This window comes from Clarias gariepinus, chromosome 2 (assembly GCF_024256425.1).
Source record: "Clarias gariepinus isolate MV-2021 ecotype Netherlands chromosome 2, CGAR_prim_01v2, whole genome shotgun sequence".
In the NCBI taxonomy this organism is placed as follows: Eukaryota; Metazoa; Chordata; class Actinopteri; order Siluriformes; family Clariidae; genus Clarias; species Clarias gariepinus.
In genome coordinates this window covers 15,585,505-15,600,498 of record NC_071101.1, presented here as the reverse complement: position 1 = coordinate 15,600,498, position 14,994 = coordinate 15,585,505, and the positions used below count along the sequence as shown (strand labels likewise).

The 14,994-nt window shown below is 38.0% G+C and overlaps 1 protein-coding gene across 2 annotated transcripts in view; it reads right to left on the bottom strand.

Moving 5' to 3' along the window:
• Nucleotides 1–14,994, bottom strand: part of ndst1a (N-deacetylase/N-sulfotransferase (heparan glucosaminyl) 1a) — a 74,481-nt gene that overhangs the window by 44,257 nt on the left and 15,230 nt on the right. Inside the window, exon 1 of one of the 2 annotated variants that reach the window (XM_053489467.1) lies at nt 2,405–2,483. The exons of the other annotated variant lie outside the window; for it this stretch is intronic. The gene's annotated coding sequence lies outside the window, so the exon portion shown is untranslated. Of the gene's footprint in view, nt 1–2,404; nt 2,484–14,994 lie in introns of those variants that run through there. 2 annotated transcript variants of the gene reach the window in all.

The window sequence follows — 14,994 nt, the reverse complement described above, 5'->3', positions numbered from 1 at the left end:
TAGAGTGAAAAGAAAGGAAGAAAGGAAGGAAGAAAGAAAAAAAGAAAGAAAGAAAGAAAAATCTATCTAAAAGTGATGGGTAGAAAAAAAAAATACTCCATCCACATAGATGGGCGAGTCTCAAACCCTGCTGCCTTAAAGCACAATGATCTCAAAATACTGGAGTCAAAAGAAAGAAAGAAACAAAGAAACAAAGAAAGAACAATTACCTTAATGTTTGAAGTATAAAGAAAAAGGAAGAAAGAAAAATGACCTACAATCTAAAAGTGATGGGTAGAAAAGAAGGACTCAATTCACACAGACCCCAAATTGGGACACGAACCCTCAATCTTGGAGGTGTGGAGTCACAGAGCTCCAACCCACCAAGCTGCCTTAAAGAACAATGATCTCAAAATGACGGAGTAAAAAAAAAGAAAGAAAAAACAATGTAGCTGCATTTCAGATTCAGTTGAAAAATACACAAATGCATATTCCTGACATTTCACTTTCAGTGTTGCACTGGTAGCACATCACTCTTTTTAATAACTAATCCTATTACTGGGCCTGGCCTGTGGTGTACACTCCAGCCACCAGTTTGGATGAAAATGAACCAGCTGTGCGATTTAGTGCAGATGTGATGTGCACTGGCTGTACACTGCATTTAAAGCCCACCAGAGATAAGGAGATAAAACAATATTGTCAGGTAGGATTTATCAACTACACATTTGGAAAACAAAGAAACCTGCTGCCCCCTAAGTAGTGCACTAAAGAAGTTACCGGTCGAACGTAGACACAACACGCAGCATGATAAACAAACAACCGCTCGCAATATATACTTTATGAAAAACTAACAAGTCACAGACTTTGTGCATTGAAAAAGAAGTGAGGATGTAAAGTGAGCTGGCGTAGCGGGTGGTCATGTCGACACTTTTTTGAAATCCACGCCGAGGTTTCAGGTAAATCTCTAACTGTGCAGCAGCAACAATGAAACAAAAGAACAACCTGGTGAAATTTTAATGCGAGCCAAACAAAAATAGGAGGAGGGGAAAGACCTGCGGAGCTGGATAAGCCATGGCATGACTCTCCCAACATCTATTATTCAACTCTGGCTTTTGAGTGAGCTCAATAATACATGAAAGCTGAACAAAGCAGATACAAGCGGCATGAAATTGATGAATTATTAGTTTATTGAATGAAAAGTTAGAGAAAGTAAGTGAGAGACAAAGAGAAGGAGATTAGCCTGTTCAGGGAACTGAACTGGAAGTGCTACCGTAGTTGACCTGTACAGCAACTGATTCGCTTTCCATCCGTTTCTGATATAAATCAATGATCAAAACATATCAGCCAACATTTACCTACCAAAGAATCTACCAGTATAGAAGGAAAGCTGTGTGATTTTGTGATCTTTTGCTCGTCGATTCAATTAATTAAATCAATGTGTAATTTTTTCTTTTAGAATTGATTTTACTTTTTAAATTATTCGTATAAACTTGATTTTATTTGTGTAAATTGATCAATTCCTTATAAACAGCCTATACCACAACTTTTCCACAAAATATGAACCCCATCCATCTTCCACAAATTTTGCAAGAGTATCGCTTTTTCTTCATTTGACTTTTTGGGCAGTTGGTGCAATACTACCACCTAGTGGACCGGAGTGTGACAAAGGATCATCACTTTGTATCAGACATGACATTTAAACAATCAATGACACAAGTAATACAGAAATTTAATAACTATTAGATACTTTTATGTTTCAATACTTAAAAAACATAGCTTTTTGAAATAAATTAGACCATGAACATTAGTTCTTACAGAATCGAATCGAAAATCACAATGCCCAAAAACCGCATCGAATCAAATTGCCAATATTCACCGCTCTGATTACCGACAAAAATCTCCAGAACATCATCGCCTAATTCATGAGCTTGATTCATTCTGGAATAAAAACAAAATCATTTATACAGTGAATTTAACAATGCACAATGTCACAAAGCTGCCCTTTAGACCTAATCAGCCGGACGGAAACCAAAAGCAAAGGGAAGACTCCCTGAGAAGCAATTATGTTTCTATACTGTATGCGCGTCTTGTTGATATAATCCGTTTTATTTCAACAAGACGTACATACAGTATAACCTCGATGTTTGCATTTCTTTACATAATGTACAGAGGTCTTTTATGACGCACAGTTATTCCTGGAAGCATGATCGATATCACGTCTCGCAGTGTGAGTGTCTATGAGTGTGCTATAAACATAAAAACTGACAACGACAAGCCGTAAATCAAAATACATACGGTACACTCTTTCCACACTACACATAGGTAATAGACACAATGAATTCCTTTCTTTCAACTAATACACAGACCTGTGCTGTCTGTGATGCCTGAAAAGGAAGTCGTTACTTTCAATAAAATAATGACCTACCAGGTGCTGGCTTTGTTATGGTTCGAAATAATTAAAACGCACACCAAACATGGATTTCAGCAGTTTAGTCCAATCTTTCGTTCCATTCGATTTTGTTCTATGACACGCCTCCATCTTCATTTGCATCAGATATGTAGCATCAGCCAGTGGTAAGTGAGTAATAACCTGGCCTGTTTTACCACTCCCACTCTCTCTCACACACACACACACACAATCTCTCACTCTTTCTCTAGTACACACTTCTCTCTCATGTTCTTTCACTCGCCTTCATGGTCTCTCTCTCTCTTTCTTTCTCTCTCCCCTCGTCTCACTCTTTCTCGCTTCTCTCATGCACTTGCAGTTCATGCTGTATTGGCACGAAGGCTGGGTTGTACTATTGCCAAAACTAATAGCACTGGGGAATCTAAAAAACATTGTTAATACAGAAATTATTCATTTTAAACAGTATGGAATGAAAAGGAATAAATATATATAGGACTACACAATTCTTTTCAACTATTACTGTAAAAAATAAAATAAAATTTAGGATTCATGTCTGATGTTGCGTTCATTATTAAAGAATCTTTTAAAGAATCTTTTCCCCCCTAATCCTCTCTCCTTTAACAGAGGCTACGAAAGCTGCTAGGGACATAAAAAAAAAAGAACACAATTGTACCAAGAGTCATAAAAAATTCATAAACGGTCTCAAAAACAAACTCGAGCACAGGATTTGTTATTAATCACGCATGCTATTTTGAAGCCTGGAAGTTGCTGCATGTCTCGCGCTCCAGATGGTGAAAGGCATAAAATCTTTACTTGGCTTCAATGTGAATAAAACAGGAAGGAGCTGAATAATATTTTCTGAAAAATCCAGTTAGTAACTTGCTCGCTCAGGGTTAAGTCCTGATTTGTGGCCGAGGGCCCGGGTGGGGAAACATGGCACTGATGTATAGACGGGTCAGAGCTAAACTAGAGCAGGTCACATTAGGACAGCGCGAGCGCTGGAGAGCTCTCTGTATCAGTCATCCACACTGCCAGGTTAGATAATGAGTTCACTCTTTCCCCACGAAAGGGACGAGTGCATGAGAGTGTGTGTGTGTGTGTGTGTGTGTGTGTGTGTGTGTGAGAGAGAGGAAGTATCACATCTGTTACAGAGCAGCTCAGTGTCAGGACTGATATTATATCCTCAAGATTGATATATACAATATTGTATATATTGATATATGCAATAATATTTTAAAATTTTAAATTTTTAAATTAGCAGAAAATCTTGACTGCATTAAAACAAATCTACACACTGTTAAACACAAAATGATAAAATAACACACTACTAAACACACTAATGGATCTCTTAATATTTTTATGCTTTTTAATTATCATTGTCATGTCTTTTTATGACATCTGCAATTCTATCATGTTTATTATTATTATTATTATTAATGTAATTTCAATGTCATTTAAATATTTCTCTATTTCACGTTTTCACACACGCTCTCGCTTCATACTGGCACAAATGTCAAGTCCTTTATACAGCACATAACATGGAATAATAAAAAAGATAGAATAGAAGATGATAAAGATTAGATCCTAAGATGGTGGTGTGGCTAAATTCAGGCAACAAGTAGAGTATAGTCCTTTTTTTTCCTACACATGGTCACAGGGCATAAAGCAGGGTACACCCTGGAGAGGCTGCCCATCTATCGCAGGTAAGGAGCACACACTCAGTCACACCCACTAAGGGAAACACCAGCTGACCTGCTGTGCATGTCTATGGACTATGGGATTCACCCGAGGTACCTGGAGGGAATCCACCAAGCACAGAAAGAAAATCAAACCACACACACAAGCTCGGAATCGAACCCGTAACCCTGGAGTTGCAAGGCCAGATTGATAACCTTGCCGCCTTTGTTGTTTAACTCCATGCTAGAAATATAAACAGCCTGGACAAAAAAAGGTGCTGCTTCGGAATTATCAAATTATTAGCCTGCATCAAGTCAAGGAATAAAGGAAAAAAAAATTTTTTTTTTTTTGGTCCGTCCACACACATTGAGCGATGGATACTCCCCTCCCTGGAGATAAACCCGAGGCAGGAATCAAACCCAGACTCTGGTGGTGCGAGGTCTTAATGTTCACCACTATGCCAACGTGCTGCCTATGAAGATTCACGACTATGAAGACTGCTGAAATACTTGTAATTGGGTTAAGAAATGTCAATATTAAAATGTTTAAGGATAGTCCTGAACCATGAACTTCACAGAAAAACTGTGATTGGAAATAATGATGAATGGCGATTAAACGTAAATGCTCCGTGAACACTAGAAATCACGGCTTTGTTTAAAAGTGAAAGTAACCTTGACCCTGTTTGAATCAGTTCTGAAACCTTATCAGTTCATCCGCCTTAGAAATCCTACAAATATCCAACACTTATTTTTGAAATACTTTGCTACCAGAATTCTTGGACACACGCAGAGACTGAGCGATGACAGGAATCCTACATGGCCAGAATATGGTCCTTGAGTTCCTGACTATGAATGTGGAAGTAACATCTCTGTATGCCGACAAAAGCAAGTCTCTGGAAGAGAAACTATTTAAGATATTTGACCTTGACTCTGTGAACTTGACCATGTTGACTCCAAAAAACCAATCAGTTCATCTGCTGGTTATAACGGTCATCTCACAATAATCCTACAAATGCTTAGGGCACTGAACTAGCGAGAATCTCGTACAGAACGACTTGGGCAGACTAGCCGAAAATTTTATCAGACAGTCGTGTAGGATTTTCCCCAGGAACGTACTTTGACATACTGTTTATCACCAAATTGACATAGAAATGTTTTTCCTTTACATATTCTTTCCAAGGCTTTCTGTCGGCACGCATCATGCTGGATAAGGAGGCAGCTTAACAAACACACCCTGGCCAAATCAGTCATTCTGAAACCTTTTAAAAGATTTCCTCACACAGGGAATGTCGGGCTTTGTTCAAGTTGTTGAACGGCTACATGCCATAAAGCTTGACAAACATAAATAGAGAAAGATAAAAAGGCTCGATCATTTTATTTTGTAATCAGATACTGACTCCAAAACATCTCCGATGCCCCTGTGCTTTAGTTGGAGTGGAATAAATGCAACTTTCCTCCATTCCGTGAACAGAATTTAAAATGTTACGACTTGTAAAGGAGCTACATGAAAAACAGGGAAAAAAAAAACATGCCAAATATACTGTATATAGAAGAATTTTTCTCCTTGTGAAGGGTTGTCCCAAAGCCAACTAACATTTATTTTGGAAGATAAAAATCATGATTACGATTAATATGCATTCCTCCCCTCCACCATTCACACCCTGAGCTCTGGCACTATGCTAATGCTATTTTAATGACACTCTGTAGGCTGTAAATATCGCCTGCTCGGCATCAAAAGCATTTTTCATTTGTTTCTCTTGAAAAAAAAAAAAAGAAGGCCAAATGCACGATGGAAAAAGGAACGGGAAAGTGAGAAAGAGAGGGTGGGGGGGTGCGGATCAGCTGTTTGTATCTAAACGAGCGTGTAACGCTCTCTTCCCCGTCGTGCAAGCCGGAACAGACAGCTATTGTGTGAGCGTGACCCTCCCGTATCCCACAAGGCACTGCATGATGAATGGGCCTTCCAGAACCTACGGCCCCCGCCGGCACCTCGCCTCGCCTCGCCTCGCTTCTTCCCAGGGCTGCATGTCTCTCTCCCCCTAAACCCTGCCTCGAGCGCTCCGATTCTCTCCCTTTTGTCACTTTCGCCTTCTATTCTGTTCCTCCTTGCCCTTATAGCCGCAGAGATTAATGCGTGTTCCACTACACTTTGGACGCCATACTGTGTTCTGTCACGATAACACATTACTCTCCCCGAGTCCATCATGGCTGTAAATCACAGCTCTGATGAGGGTTTTTTTTTTTTTTTTTTGCTTTATTGAGCAAAAGTGCATTTCCAAAATAATGTTTCTTTTTCTTTTAAAAGGTTCACAATGGACACAGAAACATCATTTGCACTTCACACACCAAAGTTACAGCATCTATAAAAGGATAAACTAGAAAAAAAAGGTGATTGCAGAAGCACAGTACTTAGTCGCCACCAGAGTACATGATCAGATCCATTATTGCATATAAATTTTTATAATTAGCATGTGATCTTTAATAATGTCCGAGACTTATTTTAACATTTTAAAAAGTTTCTAATTTGCATATGCCTCAATGCTGATTGACTAACCTCCACCTCTACATAAAGAGATTAATGCAGCAGAGCTTTCACAGCTTTGTGCTCATCAGGGCAGCAACTAATGACACATTTGTTCATCTCTTACTGAAACAAATAATCGACTGTTCGGCTGCTACTTCACACACTTACTTAGCTCCCAACTTTTAAAAAGACAATAAAGATGAATACTTCTTTTAAAAGATATGGTTTTTAATTAACTTTCCTGATTATGCAAAAAGAATTATTAAATAAAATAATTCCAATATCCAATTATTTTATTTTTTTTTTTAATCAAAGTCTAAAACCAAGCATAAGCAAAGTATGAACTGTAAGGAGTTTGAGATCAGTGCTACCACACAGTCAGAAAAACTGATAACATCTGCCTGGGCAAAAAGTCAGGATCACAAACTCCAACTGATCATTGGTAAAATAAAAAGTCAGAAAAACGCGGCTTCTGATTGGTTAACAAGTTAGGCACACTGCCTCTGATTGGCCATGAAGTCAGAAACAGCCTTCATTGGGCAAAGTTGGGAATTATCCTTTAAAGCAAGAAGTCTGGGATTGGTCAGGAAGTCAGGAACACAGCCCCGGATTGGTAAGGAAGTCAGGAACACAGCCCCGGATTGGTCAGGAAGTCAGGAACACAGCCCCGGATTGGTCAGGAAGTCAGGAACACAGCCCCGGATTGGTCCTTGGTCAAAATGTCAGCAAGACAGCATCTGCTTGCTCAAAACCTTAGGCAAACTACTTCTAATTGGTCTAGAAGTCAGCAACACAGCCATTGAGTGAATGACAGAATCAACACTGATATCACAAAATTAATTAATAACATCACATTTATTTTTTGCTTGACTGAAACGACAACTGCATTCTGAACTCAGAGTTTACTTGCATTGGCCAAGCAGGCAAGCACTAACATTTAGCACTGTTAAGCTAGCTAACTAGCTACCTATCTCAACTAGACAAGACTTTATCATTGAGAGAGCCTTTCTCCTCTCCTCTTCTACAGCTCCAGGGTAACTGATGTTCTCCAGTGCCAGCCAAGGTCAGCGTTTCAAATGATTTACCTTTTTTCCATGAATTAGGAGTGAAATGCTTTGAAGATTTCAGGTATTGATGTTGTTGCAGTCATGCTATTGTTCACTCCAGTAAGCACTAATGTGCACATGTCATAAGGAGCATTACGCGTCAACGTGTAAAAGCATGTACAATATATTTCAATATAAACGTCTTGAAATGTATTCCAGGCTGTAATTTTCCCATTAACAGGTTTCATTAAAATGTCCACACCAGATGCTACAACATAACACAAATGAAATCATACAAATCAGAAACCTGAGATCTGACAGCCATGTTCTACTTTTCCGGTGAAGCAAATGTTATTAGACATAAAGATACTGTAAGTACGGGAAACTCAGGCTTCACAATCGATAACATGAACAAGAAAATTGTTGGCAAGAAATGTTTTATATTGATTAGTTAGATGCGAAACTACATATGAACGATGGTTTTGGTTATACATGAGAAAAAACAGAGGTCATCGAATATGAAGAGAACTATACATGATCGCCTGAGGAAAAAGGAAATTATATAATGAACAACGTAGTTACCGAAGCATTTTATGTTCGAAGCCACTGAAAGCCATTGGCAAGAAGACCCGCAGAAAGTCCCGGCTTAACGAGCTACTCGATTTGCAATCTTCTGGAAAAATCCAAGGCTTTAATATGGGATTCTGTGCCGGTTCACATTGTGATAAAAGTCCAGTTTAATCCATGTCATAAGCTCTCTCTGCTTATATACAGTATGCATTTGCTGTTAAAATGGTCCGGGTTAACCCAATCTGGAGTCATTTCATTCAACTGTTAATACATTCTAGTCCAGAAAGGGTAAAATAAAGAAGGAACAAAAACATTTCGGGCAGAAAAGCTTTCACCGAAGAAAACCGAGCCCTCGTTATCATATTAAAGACGCAAACTGTGATATTTAAACAGTGTGTGTAACCCATACTCATATCATTTCAAAGAAAAACACTGTGAGAAAGGACTGTGAGTCAAAAGATGATTTCTGATTACAATCCAGTCCAAAATTAATCCACAGGGTTTTTTTATTATTATTATTATTATTATTATTCCCGATTTTCAAGAAATACCAAACTTTAAATATGGTTTAAAACAATTAATTGACTTTTGGGCCATAAGTGAAATTCAGTTATTAATTAAAAATATATTTTGTTGTCCTCATTTCGACAAAATTTAATAGTTTACATTTAGGCATTTGGCAGACGCTCTTATCCAGAGCGACTTACATTTTTATCTCATTATACATCCGCCAGTTGAGGGTTAAGGGCCTTGCTCAAGGGCCCAACAGTGGCAACATGGTGGTTGTGGGGTTTGAACCTGGGATCTTCCGAACCGTAGTCCAATGCCTTAACCACTAAGCTACCTCCGGCACGGCACTAAGCTAGTTTCTCCCCTGCCATGACTGCCAAGGCTTGAAAAAAAAAGGGTTGCGTCATGAAGGGCATCCGGCGTAAAACCTGTGCCATGTTGTGTGCATGGATCGGAAGGTCCTCTGCGCGACCCCAGGAGCAGCCGTAGGGCTAACCTGTGGACCTCATTTAAATTTCAGTTATTCATTACCTTGATCTTTTCTGAAATAGCTGCATATATCAGTTATAATAAGACGGTCTTTAAAGGAAGTTCTTATGGTAGTATTTGGCAGTGATTACAGTCTAATCAGTTACCAAAAGCCATGCTCAGCCGCTACCTTGGAGAAAGCTGCAGGCACACTCAGCATGCTCTGGAGGCTTTAAAGGCAAGAATGTGTTTTACAGAAGCGAGGGTATATGATGTTACTTACAGCAAGTCTTTGTGCTAACTGAATCTCAGCACAGGAAGCTTTAGGAAGACATGACGGCACTCAGTGTGGGAAGAATCTCTCTTACTCATCTTTCTCTATAAATCTGCTCTCTCTCTCTCTCTCTCTATCTGCCTTACTTTTTTCTTTTTTGTCTTTCTCTCTGTAATTTTTTTCTGTTTCTTATTCTTTCCTTCTCTCTTCTTTCTCTCTTTTACTTGCTTCACTCCGTTTCTTTATCTCTCTTGGTCTCAGTCTATCTCTTTATTTCCCTCATCTGTCATTCTTCCTAACTCGCTCTCTCCATGTCTCTTTGTCACATCTCTTCTTTCTCTGCCAGTCTCTTAGCCTTCTGTCCTATTTTCTTTCCCTCCCTTGGTCTCCCTCTCTCTCTCTCTGTCTCTCTCTTGCTCGCTCTCACCTGCTCTATTTTTCTGTCTCTTGCTCTGCTTCTACCTTTCTCTCCCCCTCCTCTCTCTTTCTGTCTCTCACACACACCTTCATTATCCCTGACAAAACCCCCATCTTTCATTAATGAGAACTGAGGTTCAGGTCTGAAAGGAGTACTGAGTCAGGGTGAAAAATGGCCCAAGGTAAAAGGAATTTCCATTCAGAGGGAAAAGGATGATATCTTTTAAAATAATAATAATAAAAAGACAGGATATCAAGGCACAAGACATTATGTGAGATGTGAGAAGAAATAGATGTGATTCAGCACTCACAGCCACATTAGGCTACAATAAAGGCTGGCGCTGAACTAAAGGAAGTGTAGGATATCTTTAAATGAGGTGACGTCTAAAATGGTCGTAATAGAAGATACACACAGACACACAGGCTCCCATAAGGATAACCATGTCACATTGTTCTCAGAAATGTGTTAGGTGGTGCATCATGCGTTGCTCCCTAAGCATTTCCTCAGCTCTGAAGGATCTGCCTGTAACGTTACTCAGCATATTACATTACAACGTGCAGGCAGAGCAACGTATGAATAAGTTTACCCTTGTGTACTTAAAACTCGCTCTCACAGACGTGTGTGTTTCAGTGTGCGTGTTTGTATACATGTGCCAAGATTGGAACGTGACATCATAAAAAGGATATCACTCACTTAAGACATGGAAGGACCAATGTAGAAAAATTATGAATTACCCAAAATGCATCTGAGCAGGCAATTAAAAACTTAATGAAAGAAATGAAAACAGAATAAAATTTATGATTTTAGGACTTTGAAATTACAACTTCAAATGCACTTAAAAGTTACAATGTAATGAGAACGGGAATCGTTTAGATTCCTATCATAAAATAATAGTTTTTTCCTATCGGCGGCACGGTGGTTTAGTGGTTAGCACTGTCGCCTTGCACCTACAGGGTCCGGGTTCGATTCCAAGCCAGGCTTGATTCTTCTTCTCTGTGGACATGTAGTTCGCATGTTCTCTCCGTGCTTACTGGGTTTCCTCCGAGTACTCTGGTTTTCTCCCACAGTCCAAAGACATGCAGACTAGGCTAATTGCCGTTCCCAAATTGCCCGTAGTGTGTGAGTGTGTGTATGCGTGTCTCCTGTGATGGATTGGCACCCTGTCCAGGATGCCCCCGGCCTCATGCCCTAAGTCCCCGCGACTCTAAATACAGGATAAAGCATAGATATTATAGACGGCGAGAGACGAGTTTTTTTTATTGTTTAGTTTTTTTTATTTGTCTTTTTTTACAGTATGTGTATTTTTTTGGCTTCCTTACACATTCAGGAAATTATGGTGGTGGTGGCCACTGTTTACAAGTTTGTACAAGTGTCAACATGTATGTTGACAAATTTATAATTTTTATAATAAATGAAATAAAAAAAAATAAAGACATTAAAAAAAAAGATCCTGTTGATTTCTACATTTACATTTAGGCATTTGGCAGATGCTCTTATCCAGAGCGACTTACATTTTTATCTCATTGCACTAAATAAAAATTGATATTTATGAGCGTCTGCCATTTAAGTCTCTGTACACGTTATTACTGTAGAAACAATAAACAAAAAAACTTTTTTGCATAACATTATTTTTTATTCTTAAACACATTAACTATGCTCAGAATCTGAGAAGTAATCGTTTATCGTTTCTAAATGATATTTACATTCAAAATAAAACATACTACTTTCTATTTCATCTCCATATTACTGTAAGTGAACATGTTTCACCGCCATGACATCTTGACACACATGACAGCTAAGGTCAAACAGTGGGAACGGATGAGACACCTCTGAGCCTTGACTGCACTGGCAGGAGATGACAGGTGACTTTATCTCTTAAATAAAGTGAGTGATTGGCCTTCTTTCTTCTAAGCAGGGTATGACCTTTATCTTGTGACTATTGTAGCGATTTCTCCTTAACTACAAGGAAAGGTCAGCAGGCAACAACCACTGGGATGAAATGTGGAAATGTGCTGACCAACACTCAGCCCAAGGACAAGGAGTGTAAGCATTTAAGGAATGTCTTAAAAGCTTGTGTTTCTTCCAAATGGGTGTTCGTGAAAACAGAACTGAGGTCCAACTGGAACCGGACCAATAGATGAGACCCAAAAGAGGAAAATTAGAACGAGTGGAAGAAGCTCAGAGGGAATTTTAGTAAAAAACTGTACAAGAATTCATGAACATACCGAGATGCCAAAATGTGGAATTGCACAACTAACAGTTCATTACAGTAAGATTGTACCCTTTAGTAAAACTAAACATTTGCTTCAGAACAACATACAGTATAGTGTAAGTTCTCAACAGAGAACACAACTGGTTGAATTAATTATCATACATAATTATACATGTGTGATACACAGACTATGTAAAATTGTGATTCCATATTCAACTTTTTATCAGATTTTGTTATGATTCTAAACAAACACAGCATATCATTTGCTCGTATCTGTACTGTGCGTCCATATGTGTATTGTTTAAAGCACACGACCTGCAGGATTAAAGAGAAATGGTGACATTTTACCCCTTCAAACTTTCCCTACCCTAAAAAACAGCTCTCTGTGTCAAACTAAAGCAGCCATTTCTAGACAGATGGGCAAACCTGTCCCATGCTACCTGTCACCTAGGGATTTCACACCAATTCACACCTCCTGAAAGCAGTGTCATGTTAACCTCATAATGTCACGAGTGTGACTCACACAGCCTTTACAGAGCAGGGATTTTCCCACCATTCTGTAGAGTTAAATACAACTAAATAGTCCCGTCACCAAGACAAAGACCATGTAGTCCGAAAAAAGGTTCTAGTTCTGGCATGGATAGTGTCAAATGTGGTGAAACTTAGCGTTGGTATAGTAACAATAACACTGATCAATAAACAGGGAGGGGAAAAAACTTATATATATACATCACATCACAGTTTATTTTATTATTTTTATATATATATATTTTTTTTTTAGATTAAAACCTTTAGCTATAGTATTTTAAAGTTGTGGCATATGCTTTGCACTTTGGCCTTGCACTCTGTGTGTGTGTATGCGTGTGCGTGTGTGTGCATGTGTGTGTGTGTCCTGCGTTCTGGCCATGACTTTCCTTTCGTTTGAATTCTTTCATTCTTCTCCTGTTTTTGTTTATTCTTTTCTATCATTCTATCTTTATTCTTTGTTCTTTTCACATTCAGCTTTGTCTCAGGCTTTTGTTCGTCCTTCTCTTCTGTGCAGAGATCTTTGTTCTTTGTAGTTTAAAGCTGTGTCTTGTTCTGGTTTTGTCAGGTCCAGTAATGTCAAACAAATTATTGTTTTGCTGCTTGGGACTCCAGGTGCAGGTGCATTTTTGTAGTTTACTGAACAATGCTACGATAAGTGGTGTCAGAATAAAAAGACTAAACATGAATCACATATTTTACAAATATTACATAAAACGTGAACCAATTCGGGCAACAGCTTCGGTATTAATAAAAATGTAAATACTCGCTTGCTTCCCAGTCCCCTTTCCGTTTAGTGGAGGAGGTGCAGTTTTTATTTAACATTTTTCGAATGCTCTCTTCATGCTTTACAGTCGTCACTTCTAACATTTAATCCATTCACTCATGCTCTATACCACTTATTCTGTACAGGGTGGTGGGAAGCCATGAGCCTATCCCAGGATACTGCAGGCACGAGGCGAGGTACATCCTGGACAGGGTGCCAATCCATCGCAGGACACACACACACACACACACACACACACACACACACACACACACACACACACGCTACTACAGGGGAAACCACTATAGAGCAAACATCAACTACTGAGATGCAAAAAAAAAAAAAAAACGAATAAGCCAAAGAGTAAGAAGAAAGGAGGCTTTGAGAGCAGCCTGTAATTTTCTGCTGACCCATTTACACAGTACTCGTTCACTGTCAACTTTTGTCATCCCATCCATATGTAAGTATGCGCAGGATGATTAATCTTCTCTTATGTCCTTGAAAATCCATCAAATCTGCCCACCCAAGCATGCATTATGTGCAGTAGGGGTTGTTCTTTTGACAAAAATTTAAACAAATGCCAATACTGTGGCCTTCACCTTGAATATGAAACTACACAAGGTCTATTTCTGCATTATGGCCAATTAGTCTCACTTTCACTAATACCTGTGTGCCCCAGGATCAGTAACACCGCCAGCTAATGAAGTGGAAGGATAGAAATCTAAAGGAAAGCACTGAACAACACACAATAACCCTAAAATATTGTACACACGTGTATATCTTACTATATCCTTTTTTTTGGAATATTAAGTTACAGGTAACCGTTACCTAAACTTTATATTTTTATATTTAATGCATTATATAAGTTAATAAGTTGTTATTAATAGGATAATGAAGATAAATTCAGTTTACTTTTGGTTTGTTGGAGATAGAAATAAAATTTAGGTTATATGACATACACAAAACCATAGATTTTTATATAGTTTATATACAAAATATCCCCATAAAAAAATGAGCATAATTATAAAATCTGAACAACAACTAAACATCAAGTATAATCGGATTTAGTATGGAAACGTTTACAGTATCATTTTTGATAAAGGTTCCATTTGTTTAGGATCAGATCTGATTTACACTTTTTTTCTACAATTTTCCATCCATTTGTTTATTTCTGTTATCAGCCTAATACCAATCCTGGGTGTTAAATGCTATCCCTAATAAAAAGAAAATGCATAAAAGTTTAAGAACGGCCCTTTATACACTTTTTAAGTTAAGAAGATTTATGTAATATTGCCTTAACAAATTTTAACACAAAACTGAATTTGCACTCTTTATGCATTATGCTTTCTAAGCTGTTTGAGTCTTAATTTCTGTATACATAACACACAACTTTTTATTCATTAAAAAATGTTTTATTTTTAAAATTGACATTTTATTTTTTTATTATTAAAGTACATTTCACCACATTTTATTTAGATAAGCACTATATTGTTATTTTTTATAAAAAAAAAACATATCTGTAAAAAAAAGTATATTTTACCATATTTAAGTACAATTTTGTTGTTAAAAATAACATTTTGCTATATGTGTATTATTTAAAAAAATACCCTTTATGTTTA